The 14,858-nt window shown below is 42.1% G+C and overlaps 1 protein-coding gene across 1 annotated transcript in view; it reads left to right on the top strand.

The window, feature by feature from the left end:
* IFNLR1 (interferon lambda receptor 1) overlaps positions 1-14,858 on the top strand; it is a 78,264-nt gene that overhangs the window by 62,448 nt on the left and 958 nt on the right. The window lies entirely within an intron of this gene.

Here is a 14,858-nt window from a genome sequence, read left to right as displayed (position 1 = left end):
GTGCTAGTGCTCAACTTAAAATACACAATCCTATATCTTAAATACCAATCAATATAAAAATATACATAAATACAAATTTTATACACGTGAAACAAATAAATGTGAATAAAATTCCTTCAATTAAAGACGTGCTGAAATAGTGACAGTCTTTGTGCAAAGTATAAGTCCAAAGTGCTGCGTGCTCATAAAACAAGTGCCGGTGCTCTCTCTACATGGGTAGGTGCTCCCCTCCTGGACCCCTACTCACCAGAAGCCAAATATTACACTGCCTTCAAAAAATTTCCTTAGATAGGACGAGCCTTATTGGACCATCAACTCAAATAGCTTTACTGTAGATCACATCATCCAGGTATTTGCTCAAAAAAAGAAAAGAGATGCTGGCATCGTGAAGTATGTAACTACTTTATTCGATGCACACAATACAAGATACACTTACAATATGGCAAAGGTTCAAGCGCCTAAAAGTCATCCCACGGGTTGCCAATCCAAACGACTGTACTTACTCCCCGTGTCCCCGTAACTCAGAAGGTGGATGTATTCAGGCGTAGTACGTACTCGGACGAACGGCTTTCGAGGTACAGGTAGTATTTCGGAAAATTCTTCCTTGGAGGTCCTACTCCTCAACTTAGCTCCTAAGTCCTGAAATCGTTTAGGACTCTCCATCTTCCTCTGCCTACAAGAGATGCCTTGATTTACCCTTTCTCAGAAGAACTTATTGCTATGATTCAACCTACTACAAAAAGCAAGAGCCCAGGTCCAGATGAATTTCCCACTGAATTCTCTAAAGCTTTCAAGGAACTTCATACCCCTTTTCTACTCAGTCTTAAACTCCACCTCCACTGAAAACCTATTCCCTTCCCAATTGTTAAGTCGGCCATAGATGGTTTAAATCTTGGCCGGTTCAGCAGTGACCAGCCAAGATTCAATCCAGTGATGGGCAGGCTAATTGTACCCGATTCAATCCTTTGGTGGACATGGGTACAACCAGCATGCTGGATTTGCAGCATGTGATCATTGCTGGCGGCTATAGTCGCTAGAAATATTCACTGTGCTCCCAGCAGGGACGGCACCCTATGGGAGGGAATAACTCAGTGGGAAGGAACCAAGATTAGGGTGGGTTTGTCCAAGAATGTGAAGCCCAAAACAACACTATCAGGGCAATGTTACTAATTCATCATGGCTAAACCATCAACAAACACACTGTCTGTAGATGCAGAAAAGACATTTAACAGAGTTAGCTGGTCATTTTCTTAAGCCAGCCATAGATGGATCAAGCAGGGACCAGCTGAGATTTGATCCATCTATGGGCAGGCTGCCTGTCCATCAATCAACTTCAGGACAGCCAACCTGTCACATGTTTTGCATGTGATCACTGCTGGCAGCTCTAGCTACTATAACAAAATAAAATTATAAGATTCAGCGCTGAATAAATGTAAACTCAGACCAGCAGCTAACACTCAAGTGTAATCCCACACCTTCAATAAATAAATATGCAATAGTGTAGCGCAGTCCGGTATCAATATAAATAGGCAAGCTTATATAAAACTTATAAAACCAAAATCATCATTGTTAAAAAGCCATGTATGGATAAAACGAAAGTTCATAAAGGTGAAGGTATAAACGGTAAGAAAACACACAGTCCACTAGTGATCCGGTGAATAAAATATTATGTGTGACTTCAGTGCTCATAAATCCCGTCACCCGGCATTCTCTGCCTCTCACCTCAAGAACTTGACCCTACAGGGTCAAAAAGCATGAATCTATCTCCACGATGATCAGCAAAAACGATTTCAATAGAGCCAGATCAGAACCTCCTGCATACCGATATCTCAGAACCGCAAAGGATACACCTTCCAAAATGCTCCAAAACATATGGATAGAAGAGGAAACAATCTAGTGCTCTCTGTTGCAGTAATAGAATTTTATTGCTCAAAGACAATTTTGCACTTACATTGTATCCCGATTAGACAGGCATAAAACAAGCAGAGTATGCAGCGTGCTGAGAGGTGTCTGGCTTCCGTGTTGTTGGATGGCCGTAGGACCGTGTGACCAATCCCCCGTACGTGTTACGTCAGGTGGGCGTAGACTTCTTCAGTGGGGATGCTGATAGGTCAGCGGTCCGGCTCTTTATACTATTACATGGGCGGTGCCTACCGCGTCATGTCCGGCGTTTCACCATCGCCATGGAGACTATACGTCTCTCTGGACAGGAAGCGGAAAGGCGGCCCCGATCATGATGTTTACTTGGCAAAGACACAGATGCGTGTATTGCCATGGAGACAGACACACATCTCCGATCATGATACGATGATAAAATAAGCTATATTACATATATTTAAAGGAAACAAGTTTTCAAACTTTGCCTTATATAATATGTTAGCTATTTAAAATAACAATCAATCACTGATTTAAAATTATGGTCAATCGGACCTATCAGCCATACTGACAGCCAGGCACCAGATGGCAGCACACTACATATTCGAAGGGCACACAATATTAAATGCAATACATTATATAAAAACATATGCACGCGTATTAAAAATACATAAAAATATACAATCAAGATATTAAAACCTAAATAATTATACTAAAAAGTATAAAAAGACATGACATATAAATCTAAAAATAAATGACCATATAAACTCATCTGTCTGAAATAAAACAATTAAGGTCGAAATCAACATTCAAGCCCAAAGGGGTTAAAACCTTGGCCTCGTAGATCCAAAAGGATTCGCGACGACTGAGTTGTCTAATAAAATTACCACCCCTCCAATGGTAGCTGACTTTTTCGATCCCCCAGAATTTTAAAGTGCTTGGATTCTTGTTGTGGTATTGTTTAAAATGTCTAGGTACACTGTGGGTAGTAAGTCCTTTACGTATATTGTTTACGTGTTCTCCAACTCTTACATGTAAGGCTCTTGATGTGCGGCCTATGTACTGTAGCCCACAGTCACACTCTAACATGTAAACTACGCCTTGCGTAGCACATGTAATTAAATTCTTTATATTATAACTTTTTTGTGTGACCGTGGATACGAAACTTTTAAGTTTTTTGATGTTTTTCCTACAGCTTTTACAAGTTGCACACTTTCCACACGCATAAAAACCTGCCAGGAACGGAAAAATACCGTTATTTTTTACCCGAGGTGGGTTAATTACTCCTGGGGCTACTTTGTCTCTTAAAGAGGGGGCTTTTCTGTAAATAAATTTGGGCTGTTCTGACAGGACAGGACCCAAGATCCTCTCTTCTTTCAGAATAGCCCAGTGCTTGCGAACAATTTTCTCAACTTTTTTGTGCTGAATGTTGAAATCTAGGACAAGTCGGGACTGTGTATCAATTTCTCTAGATCCGGGATTCTGTAGGAGGCGGTCTCGATCTGTGTTTTTAACCCATTCTAGTTCTTTCTTTATGTCTTTTTTTGTCATATCCCTTCTCCAGGAACCTTCCTGTTAAAGTATCGGATTGTGCAATGAAATCCTCCTCAGAGGTGCAATTGCGTCTTAAGCATGTAAACTGTCCGCGAGGAATATTGCACAACCACTGTCTGTGATGACAACTGTCAAGGGGGATAAAAGAGTTTCTATCAGTGGGTTTAAAATAATTCCGAGTTTTAAAACCGCCATCAACTTTAAAAATTTCCAAATCTAAAAACACAATATTTTCCTGTTGTAAATTCCACGTTAAAACAATGTTTTGTTCATTACTATTTAATCTGTTCATAAAGACTTCCAGGCTTGTCATATCTCCCTGCCAAACCATGAACAGATCGTCAATGTAGCGACGGTAGCAAATGAGCTGAGGGGGTAAGTTTGCAAAGACTGCTTGTTCCTCCCAGTGGGCCATGAATAAGTTGGCCACACTGGGAGCAAACTGAGCCCCCATCGCAACACCTTTGACTTGAAGATAAAAACTGTGGTCATACCAAAAATAATTTTTGTTTAGACAAAACTTTAAACTTCTCTGAAGGAACCTAATTTGCTTCCTGGGTAGCTGAGTTTGTGATAAACCCCACTTTACAGCACAAAGTGCGTCGGAATGGTCAATTATAGTGTATAAAGATCCAACGTCCGCTGTGATCAGTATACATTCAGAGGAGCTCGGCAACACATTTAATATTTGTATGATGTGTTTTGTGTCTTTAAGGAAGGATTTCGTTTTGCGTACAACAGGCTGAAGAAAAAAATCTATATATTGTCCCAACCTGGCCGTGATGGAATCAATTCCATTAACTATAGGACGGCCAGGTGGGTTCTCCAATTGCTTGTGTATCTTGGGTAAAAAATATATTATAGGCCTCCTACAAAATAAAGGATCCAAATATTGGGCTTCCTTATGGGTAAGGACTCCACTTAATTCCCCTCTAGTTATTAGGTTGTGGAGTTCCTCTTTGTATTCTAGCATAGGGTCTTTTGATAGAAATTTGTAGGTGGAGCGGTCACTCAGGAGTCTCAACATCTCATTTTTGTAATAACTGCCACTAAGTACCACTAGCCCACCCCCATTATCCTAGCTACTAGCAGTGATCATTGTGTTCTGCTGGCTGGAAAGGCTTCCTGCCAGAAGAACATAATAGCACTGCGGGAGGGATTCCCCCATAAACACAGTTAGTGCTAAGCAATCGAGGTATAAGGAAAGAAAATTGTATCATATTTGGCCTGCCTTACTCAATTAGGACTGTAATGTAATCTCCTTCATAAAATTCTTGCACTTTACACATCATCCTTCGCCAGGGTCTGAATCAATGGCACCCTATTCTCAGCTTCACTCTCTTCAATGGTACCCAGCAGGGGTGTTCCCTATCCCCTGCTCCTGTAACCCTGACTATGGAGCACCTAGCCAATGCCCTCAGGAACTATCCTTCTGTTTCAAACATTCAGTTTGGTTGACACTAGCCTAAACTTTCATTATTTGCAGATGATCTTTTAATGTTTGTGACTAATCCTCATACAGCTATGCTTTCAAACTTACATGAGTTTAAACATTTTGGAATGCTTAGCAACTTCAAAGTCCATTTCTCCAAATCTGAAATCCTAAATGTTTCTGTCTTCCCAACTAGACACCCTCCTTTACAGCATCCCCTTCAAAAAATGTTTCTATTTTCTAAAGTACTTAGGAGTTTGACTGTTGTAGAACAATGTTCTCTCTCCCAAAATCAGAGGGCAGAGCTAATGCCCCCAGATGTCTCACTATACCATACCGCATCCATTCTTATGTGATTCTTATGTGATTGATGGACTGATTCTATAATAAGTTCTCCAAAGGGTTCAAATTGATCAGGTTCTCACTCCCTGCAATCTTCCTACCCTCCTTTGGGTTCAACCAAAACAAAAAAAGTATCGATGGTCATACGTGGTCTTACAAAACTGTATCGGTGCATCCCTAAAAGTTGCCATAAAACTCTGTTTGCTGTATAATAGTGTTCAAATATGTTTACCATACACCTCAAAGAGATTTACATTTACCATACACCGCAAAAGTGTTTATGACATACAAATAAACTTTTATGTTGCAAATTGCATTGTTGCTTTGATTACTCAAAATAACTCAGAACACAGCCATTAATGTCTAAACCGCTGGCAACAAAAGCGAGTACACCTCTAAGTGAAAATGTCTAAGTTGGGCCCAATGTCAATATTTTGTGTGGCCACCATTATTTTTCAGCACTGCCTCACCCCTCTTGGGCATGAAGTTCATCAGAGCGTCTCAGGTTGCCACTGGAGTCCTCTTCCACTCCTCCATGACAACTTTTTTGAGGATGCCCCACAGATGCTCAATAGGGTTTAGGTCTGGAGACATGCTTGGCCAGTCCATCACCTTTACCCTCAGCTTCTTTAGCAAGGCAGTGGTTGTCTTGGAGGTGTGTTTGGGGTCATTATCATGTTGGAATACTGCCCTGCGGCCTAGTCTCCAAAGGGATCATGCTCTGCTTCAGTATGTCACAGTACATGTTGGTATTTATGGTTCCCTCAATTAACTGTAGCCATTGACCATGACACTCCCACCACCATGCTTGACTGTAGGCAAGGCACAGTCTTTGTACTCCTCACCTGGTTGCCGCCACACATGCTTGACACCATCTGAACCAAATATGTTTATCTTGGTCTCATTAAACCACAGGACATGGTTCCAGTAATCCATGTCCTTAGCCTGCTTGTGTTCAGCAAACTGTTTGTTTTCTTGTGCATCATCTTTAGAAGAGGCTTCCTTCTGGGACAACAGCCATGCAGACCAATTTTATGCAGTGTGGGCATATGGCCTGGGCACTGACAGACTGACCCCCCCCCCCCCCTTTCAACGTCTGCAGCAATGCTGGCAGCACTCATATGTCTATTTCCCAAAGACAACCTCTGATTATGACGCTGAGCACAGGCACTCAACTTCTTTGGTTGAACATGGTGAGGCCTGTTCTGAGTGGAACCTGTCCTGTTAAACCACTGTATGGTCTTGGCCACTGTGCTGCAGATCAGTTTCAAGGTCTTGGCAATCTTCTTATAGCCTAGTCCATCTTTATGTAGAGCAACAATTCTTTTTTTCAGATCCTCAGAGTTCTTTACCATGAGGTGCCATGTTGAACTTCCAGTGACCAGTACTGAGAGTGATAACACCAAATTTAACACACCTGCTCCCCATTCACACCTAAGACTTTGTAACACTGATGAGTCACATGACACAGGGGAGGGAAAATGGCTTATTGGGCCCAATTTGGACATTTTCATTTAGGGGTATACTCACTTTTGTTGTCAGCGGTTTAGACATTAATGGCTGTGTGAGTTATTTTGAGGGGACAAATTTACACTGTTATACAAACTGTACACTCACTACTTTACATTGTAGCAAAGTGTCATTTCTTCAGTGTTGTTACATGAAAAAATATATAATAAAATATTTACAAAAATGTGAGGGGTGTACTCACTTTTGTGAGATACTGTATATTCATGTATTAGTACAAATAGTTATAATTATCATATTAATATATTATTATTAATATTAGGGAATTATGAATTCCCTAATGTGTGTATGGTACTCAATGCAGATATCACAGACCAGCAGACTGCAGGAAATTTAAAAATAACAGACAAAATATAGCTGGAGAAGAGAAATCCAGACAGCTGTACTCCGAAACTGCAATCCACCTTTATTTAATCAAATAAATCAAAGCAGCATAAAATGACCACAGTAGGGGACAGAAGGTCGGCACGATTTGCATTATGAATAAGCACTAAGAGAAGCAGCAAACTTGTCAACTTTCTGTCCCCCACTGTGGTCATTTTGTTGGTTTTATGCTGCTTTGTTTGATTTGATGAAATAAAGATGGATTGCAATTTTGAAGAGCAGGTTTCCTGGCTTCTGTTCTCCAGCTATATAAACAGGTCTATGAACTGGGCAGAATGTGTGAAAGGTGAGATAATAGCGAACAGACCTGGCTGAGCATTCCCTTGTTGGACTACAAAATATAATGTGGTTCTAATTATGAGATATTTTAGATAACAATATATGCATTTTTTTAGGTAACAATCTATTCCATCCCTGCACATAAAATACAAATAATAATAACTATCTCTATTTTTTTTCATGCATTACCCCCCCCCCCCCCCCCCATAGAAAGACATGAAGATAACCTAGGCTCCATTCACACCTGGGCGTTTTTGATTCAGGTGTTTTTTTCAGGCGTTTTTTCAGGCGTTTTTATGGGCGCTTTTTCAGGCGTTTTTTGTGCAGGCGTTTTTAGATTGAATAGAGAACAATGGAAAACGCCTGTAATCTGCCCAAAAAGAAGCTCATGTACTTTTTTGAGCGTTGGGCGTTTTGCTTCAGGCGTTAAAACGCTCAGATGTGAACAAAGGCCATTTAAATGAATGGGATTTTACTTGTTGGGCGTTTTGGAAACGTTTTTTTTTAGCGTTTTTGGAGCTGAAAACGCCCAGGTGTGAATGGAGCCTGAATCTAAATAAGTACACTTGCCTACTTCCATGCTGGCTCTCCTACTACTTTTGTCATTTTTACGGTGCCTCTCTGCTGCCTTTGCCCTCGGTCCTGCGCCACTATTTTGAAAATTCATGAGTTGGTCAGACTGCGATATAGTCCTAGTGTCCTATACGCGAGATGGAGGCCCACCTTGTGTATGTGCCACACGTCAATGAAGTTTGTCTGCTTTAAAAAAAAAAAAAAAAGATTTCCCCGGAGATCTTGCAAAAACGTTTTTTAAAACGTTTTAAACAGCTAAATGTAACATCACACGCATGTGCGAGATGGGCGGCATGACGGCAAGTGCGTCATCTGATGTATGCAAAGTATGACAGTAATGCAAAATCTTGCAGATTAGGTATAAAATCTACTTGAAGGCACTGTTGACATTGCCTTCCCAGGGGGCATCAGTGCAGTGGGGGGCTACTTCATCAGTGCCTTCAGGGAAACAAGGAAGTGGACACAAGACAGGTAAGTAAATCAAAAAACTTAAAAAAAAAAAAAAAAAAACACAGGGTTAGATGATTTCATGTCAGCATGCAGAGATGCATGGTGATATGAATATGTAATCTTTATTAAACGGGGGAAAAGACTTTAAAGGGATTGTAAAGGCAGAAGTTTATTTTTTATCTTAATGCAATCTATGCATTAAGATAAAAAAAACCTTCTGTGTGCAGTAGCCCTCTACAGCCCCCTAATACTTGCCTGAGCCCATCTTCATCCAACGATGTTGCAGGAGTTTCCTCCTCATTGGCTAAGACAGCAGTGCAGCTCAATTGGCTCACGCTGCTGTCAATCAAAGTCAGCCAGCCAATCAGGAGAGGGGACAGGGCTGGGCCAGGGCTCCATTTTTGAATGGACACACGGAGCTGTGACTCGGCTCAGTCCCCCCACAGCAAGCACACAGGGACCTGAGAAGAGGAGTATCCGGGGCTGCTCTGTGTAAAACCAACTGCACAGAGCACATAAGTATAACATGTTTGTTATTGTAGCACCCTCCTAGGTAGGTGCTAGAGAGTGAGTATATTTTTGGCTCTGTCTGCCTATTAGAGGAGCAGCAGGCAACTTTTATATTGCTTTCTACTTCTCTGAGTTAGGTCTGCTCATGGTGCTTAGTGTGTGATTCATCTGGTCTGGGGATTGTTCCATGCTGGTCCAAGGGGGAGGCACATTGAACAGTGGAGGAAACCTGACCAATGGGTACACAGGCTTTGATACAGCTTCGGTGATTGGCACAGAGTAGTGGTCTCGGTGCATTGTGTGGTGTGGTATAAAAGCCATAAGCACATGTGCTGCGGGGTCTTTGGCTGGTGAGCAGAGTCCCGGAGGGAGGTGGCGGCTGTCTCCTCCTCTGTAGCAGTGGCACACGGTCACAGGCAGTTGGCCTGGGGACCAGAGGAAAGGAACTGAACCCAGAGGTCCATGAGAGCTGACTGGAGGGGTAGAGGCACTGGAGATCCCCGAAAAACAGTATCGTGAGTAAAGGGGGTCATGTCTAGGGGCCTGACATAAGGGGGGCCACCCCAGTGTAGAATAGTCAGAGGACGGGTGTCAAGTAAAAGGGGATACTAGGTGTGTATCCTGAAGATAAATCAATCCTAACAAGTCATCTATACAGAGACTTAATCTTAAATTCATCTAAGTGGCAAGGTGATTCAGCAGCCTGGCTGCATCATCTGACAGAAGTCCTCACCCATTGTGAATAGTTCAATTTGGAGTATCCCACTCTTCCCTATTCCCATCCCTAAATTAAATTAAAACACAAAAACAACTACAACCCTTAGGGCCCTTTCACACACGGAGTCTGCCAGCGGGGACCGTTTTTCTCAGTGGAGGATCGATTCACCGTTCCCCCGCTGAGCAGGCGGATGACAGAGCTGTCTCCACGCTGTGTGCAGAAACACAGCTGTCAGGTCCCCATTCATCTCTATGGGGGAATCGGATGAGAACGGACCGTCTGTCCATTCTCATCCGATTCGATCCGCCAGACGGGTGGAAAATAGGGTTTCCATCTGTCCGGTTTTGACGGATCGTATCTGATTGGATCGGATGTCAGCGGACATCCGATGCCCCATAGGGATGCATGAGGCATCCGTTCAGATCCGCCAAAGAAAAACTAACAGGCGGATCTGAATGGAGTCCATGTCTGAAAGGGGCTTTGACTGTTTATTGACTGAGCCAAGGAGTGAGGAGTTAAATGTGCATGCTGCAGTTACTAACGGTAACCCAGGGGGATCCCAAGGTGAATAATCCAGCAGCCCTCAAGGGGGCAGTGCTACATTATTTTTTTTTTTTTTTTAAATGACAATTTACAATCACTTTTAGGCTCCATTCATACCTGAGCTTAGCAATTTACTGGCATTTTCGGACATTGTTTTGGGCGTTTTACAGTGTTTTTGTGTTTTATGTGCATTTTTTGTGCATTTTGAGGCAGGCATTCTCACAAGTGGCCAATGAAAAGCACGTTTTACATCTGTATATATGATCCTCCACTTCCTGGTTTTGTGGGTGATATTGGTATGCTTTTGTACGGCTGAGTTTCTGTGTTCCCTCCTGCGTTTTTGGTCTGCTAGGTTTCCTCACATGTGCAGCAGCTGTACTACTGATAATGGAGGAAGAAGATAATGGAGGAAGAAGAGCATGAAAACAAGAGCAGATACTGGGTTCATTCCTTAGGTGTGCGCAGCTTATTAGGGTGTGCACCCCAAAGCTGAAACACACATGCATATGTGTGTGTCTTCATATATATATATGGCCCCTGCACATTGACCTCCCTGCCGCCACAGTGAAAGAGAAGAGCGTAAGCACTTCTCTTATGGCAGAGCCGATAAGAGAGAGATCTTTTCCATCTCCCCACCTGCAGATAGATTGATAATGCTAAGGCATGTGAGGTGCAGGGGCGGATCCAGAGTCTAGTCTCGGGAGGGGCACTGCCAGAAAAAAATGTGTTGCTTACAGAATTGTTTTTAACGTATTATACGGTCCTAACCTTGTTTAAAACAGTGACACATTTATCATTCCAGATTAGAATATTACATTGCAAACAGACATGATACAGGAGATGGTCAGAGACTGCAGACATGATACAGGAAATGGTCAGAGACTGCAGACATGATACAGGAGAGAGTCAGAGACTGCAGACATGATACAGGAAATGGTCAGAGACTGCAGATATGATACAGGAGATGGTCAGAGACTGCAGATATGATACAGGAGATGGTCAGAGACTGCAGACATGATACAGGAGATGGTCAGAGACTGCAGAGATGATGCAAGAGATGGTCAGAGACTGTAGACATGATACAAGAGATGGTCAGAGACTGCAGACATGATACAGGAGATGGTCAGAGACTGCAGACAAGATACAGGAGATGGTCAGAGACTGCAGACATGATACAGGAGATGGTCAGAGACTGCAGACATGATGCAAGAGATGGTCAGAGACTGTAGACATGATACAAGAGATGGTCAGAGACTGCAGACATGATACAGGAGATGGTCAGAGACTGCAGACATGATACAGGAGATGGTCAGAAACTGTAGACATTATACAAGAGATGGTCAGAGACTGCAGACATGATACAGGAGATGGTCAGAGACTGCAGACATGATACAGTAGATGGTCAGAGACTGTAGACATGATACAGGAGATGGTCAGAGACTGCAGACATGATACAGGAGATGGTCAGAAACTGTAGACATTATACAAGAGATGGTCAGAGACTGTAGACATGATACAGGAGTGTGTTATAGTTTGATTGGACACAGTTACCAAAAGACCCCAGGAGTACGACAGCTTGAAGTTCATTACATAAACACTTTATTGACTACTTTTGAGTAGTCCAACATTTGGGGTAAGGGTCAGTGTGTGTCCCCTCTATCAGTGGCGGCTTTTCACTAGCACCTGTCGTGTGGAACCACAGTCACTGGATCCCTATCTATCAACTTTTCATCTGCTAATGTGATGGACTTTACTCACGTTTAAAGTGCTGTGCTGCATTAATTTTGAATGAGAAACAACCATTCCCAAAACAACCATTCCCTGCCCTTTGCCATTAATGTTAAAGCGGAGCTCCACCCATTTATTATGAGATGCACTGACTGACTGAATCCCCTTTAAAAATGCTTTTACCAATGCAAACTATTTTTTATTTTTTTTTGTAAGGAAATACTGTTTTTCTTCTTTATTCATCCGCACTACCGGGTCCTGCTGCCTATAGGTGATTGCGTCACTCTGCGATTCGCAAGGGCTCCTGGGATAGCGGCGTTGTGTATCCCAGCAGCCCTTGCAAATCGCCTAGTGACGAAATCTCCCATTATTTCCAGACATTTACAGGGATGTATTGCATTCAGTCCACGCTCTGCCCCGCCTCCTCTCAGTGAGCTCTACGGCATGTAATGCTTTCAGTCTGCGCTCACTGAGAGGAGGCGGGGTGGAGAAGCTTTCAGCGCTGCTGGCCTGCTCCTGCTTGGGAGAAAGGAAATTGGGAACTCTGGGCTGGTGGACCGTGGACTGGAGAGTTACAGTAAGTGCCGTGGTTAATATTTTTTTTTGGGGGGGGGCAATTGACCCGATGCCCCCCCCCTGGATCCGCCACTGGTGAGGTGATTAGGGTGTGCTCAGGCAAATCAGGCACTCCCTGTGTGCACGCCTACAATCCATCCTGTTATTGCTAATAGAGAACAGCATGGCCAGTTCTGGGAAAAGTACAGTGATCTCCGAGTGCATGAAGGTAAATTCTTTGAGTACACACGGATGTCTGTAAAAAGGAGAGTTTATCTCTTCATCCATGCAAAGCTTGTACAATTAAAACAGTGTATAATAGATTATTTACCTACCAACAAACAATCTTCTATCCTACAGTTTCGATGAGTTGCTTGGGTTACTCTCTCCACACCTGCAGCGAGAACACATATTATCGGCTTCTGAATTTGCTGCTAATTCCAAATACCCTTTGCCACTCGAGGTCACCACTTCCCCTATGACATGCTTGATAGTATATACACTACATACCTTATAGGGGAAGTGGTGACCTCTGGCAAAGAATATGCAAAACTGGCAGCGAATTCCATAGTCCTAAAAGAGATATTTACCTTTTGGAGCATGTTACATGTTACACCCATATTTACAGGGTAACAAGTAACATGCTCCAGCACCTGCCCCGCTCCTACCTCCCAAATTTGCTCCCCTCCCCTTGTGACAGTTGGCACATTTTAAAATCAGCTGCACCATTCATTAACAGGAATCTGTGACTTAATAAACTACAAGTCCCATCCGCCAATGCAGCAGACAGCTTGTAGTTCTCAGTGAACTGCCAGGGTCCTAATCAGTGCCCTCATAGATTATTCACGCTTCTTCCAGCTTTGTAACTGAAACCCCATATGAAGGTACAGGCACAAAGCTTACAAATGTGTCTGCAGAAGCCTGACATTGCACATGCCAGCTATTGATCACAGGTGCAATGCTTTGCAGACTCCTCTGAAAAAAGAAAATAAATGCACATTTTTTTTCCTCCAAAATTATGTGCATTTATTTATTTTTTTAAAAGGTGAACTTAGCCGTTAATTCTAATTGTAGGTAATCTGTGCTAACGTTACTAATGGGCAGGATATGTATAGAGAAATTGAAAATGGTTGATTATATTTGATTTTCTGTGTAGGACTGGGATATTTAGATATCTAATTGCTTCCTGGGTGATTTGGTTATATAGAATTTCAAATGGTGGAAAGTAACCACTATATACAGTATATGCCCTGGGTTTCATTAACCCATTTGGACTGATGGTTTGAAATATGATGGTAAATTCTGCCCTAGATTTAGAAAATAAATTGTTATATAAAATCTCATGATTATAACTATGATATATTTCGTAGTCCCTGTTGGTAGGGCACATTTTGTCTAGCATTTTTATGTTCCCTGCACTTACACCCCCCCCCCCCCCCAGGTGGTCTAGAATATCTGCAAAGAGTACCACGCACACATACAGTAATTTGTATCTTACTATATATATTAATAATATATTTAGGTTTAGGTAGGCAATTTAGTAATACTGATGCTGCTAGTTATTTTTTGTGCATCTATACAGCTATTATCTCTGCTCTTGAAAGAATTAAAGCATTTGTTACACAAACACTTCATATTCCTGATATGTGTTTACTGTACCATGTACTTGCATGAAAAAGTATCCTGTTCTCTTTGTATTGCTTTTTTTTTTTTTATAAAATCCCTGCTGTACCCTTCAGTTCCTCTGCTTTCCTATTAAAAACTGACCGAACTAAGCAGGAGAACACACCGTGGTCAGTTCTCTAGCTGTGCTGGGAACTCAGCCTGCTCTCCTCCCATAATCAGACTTGTCCTGTTACGCCCCCACTCAACAGCCATTCACTGGGAAGCTCCGTGTTCTGCTGCTTCTCCTTTCCCCAGCTCTTATGCAGCTGAGAAAAGAGGGAACAGAGGAAATGTGACCACTTATAAAAAGGGGTAAAAAGGTATTTATATATATATATATATATATATATACAGTAATCCCCCGCTCCATCGCGGTTCAGTTTTTGCGGTCCCGCTAATTCGCGGGGTTTTTTTGTAATGTTATTTTACTATATAAATCATTAAAAATGAAATATTTTTGTGTTTTCCATAGCTCTTGCTCTGTCTCTAAGTATCTTTTATGTGTTTAAATGAGTTTCTATTGTTTTAAAAGTGTGTTTAAAGACCTTAAAATGCTTCTACACGTACAGTGACAGTAAAATAAACACGCCTACAATGCATTTTAATAGGGTTTTTCTATTTCGCGGAATTTCACTTTTCGCGGCTGGGTCCAGAACGTAACCCCCTCAATGGAGGGGGGTTTACTGTATATTGTTTTTTAATCTTTACACAAATGTTTTGCCT

The sequence above is a fragment of the Pelophylax lessonae genome (genome assembly GCF_965119305.1).
Source record: "Pelophylax lessonae genome assembly, chromosome: 2".
NCBI lineage: Eukaryota > Metazoa > Chordata > Amphibia > Anura > Ranidae > Pelophylax > Pelophylax lessonae.
The sequence above is the reverse complement of the archived record's forward strand: the minus strand, read 5'-3'. Positions and strand labels throughout refer to the sequence as shown.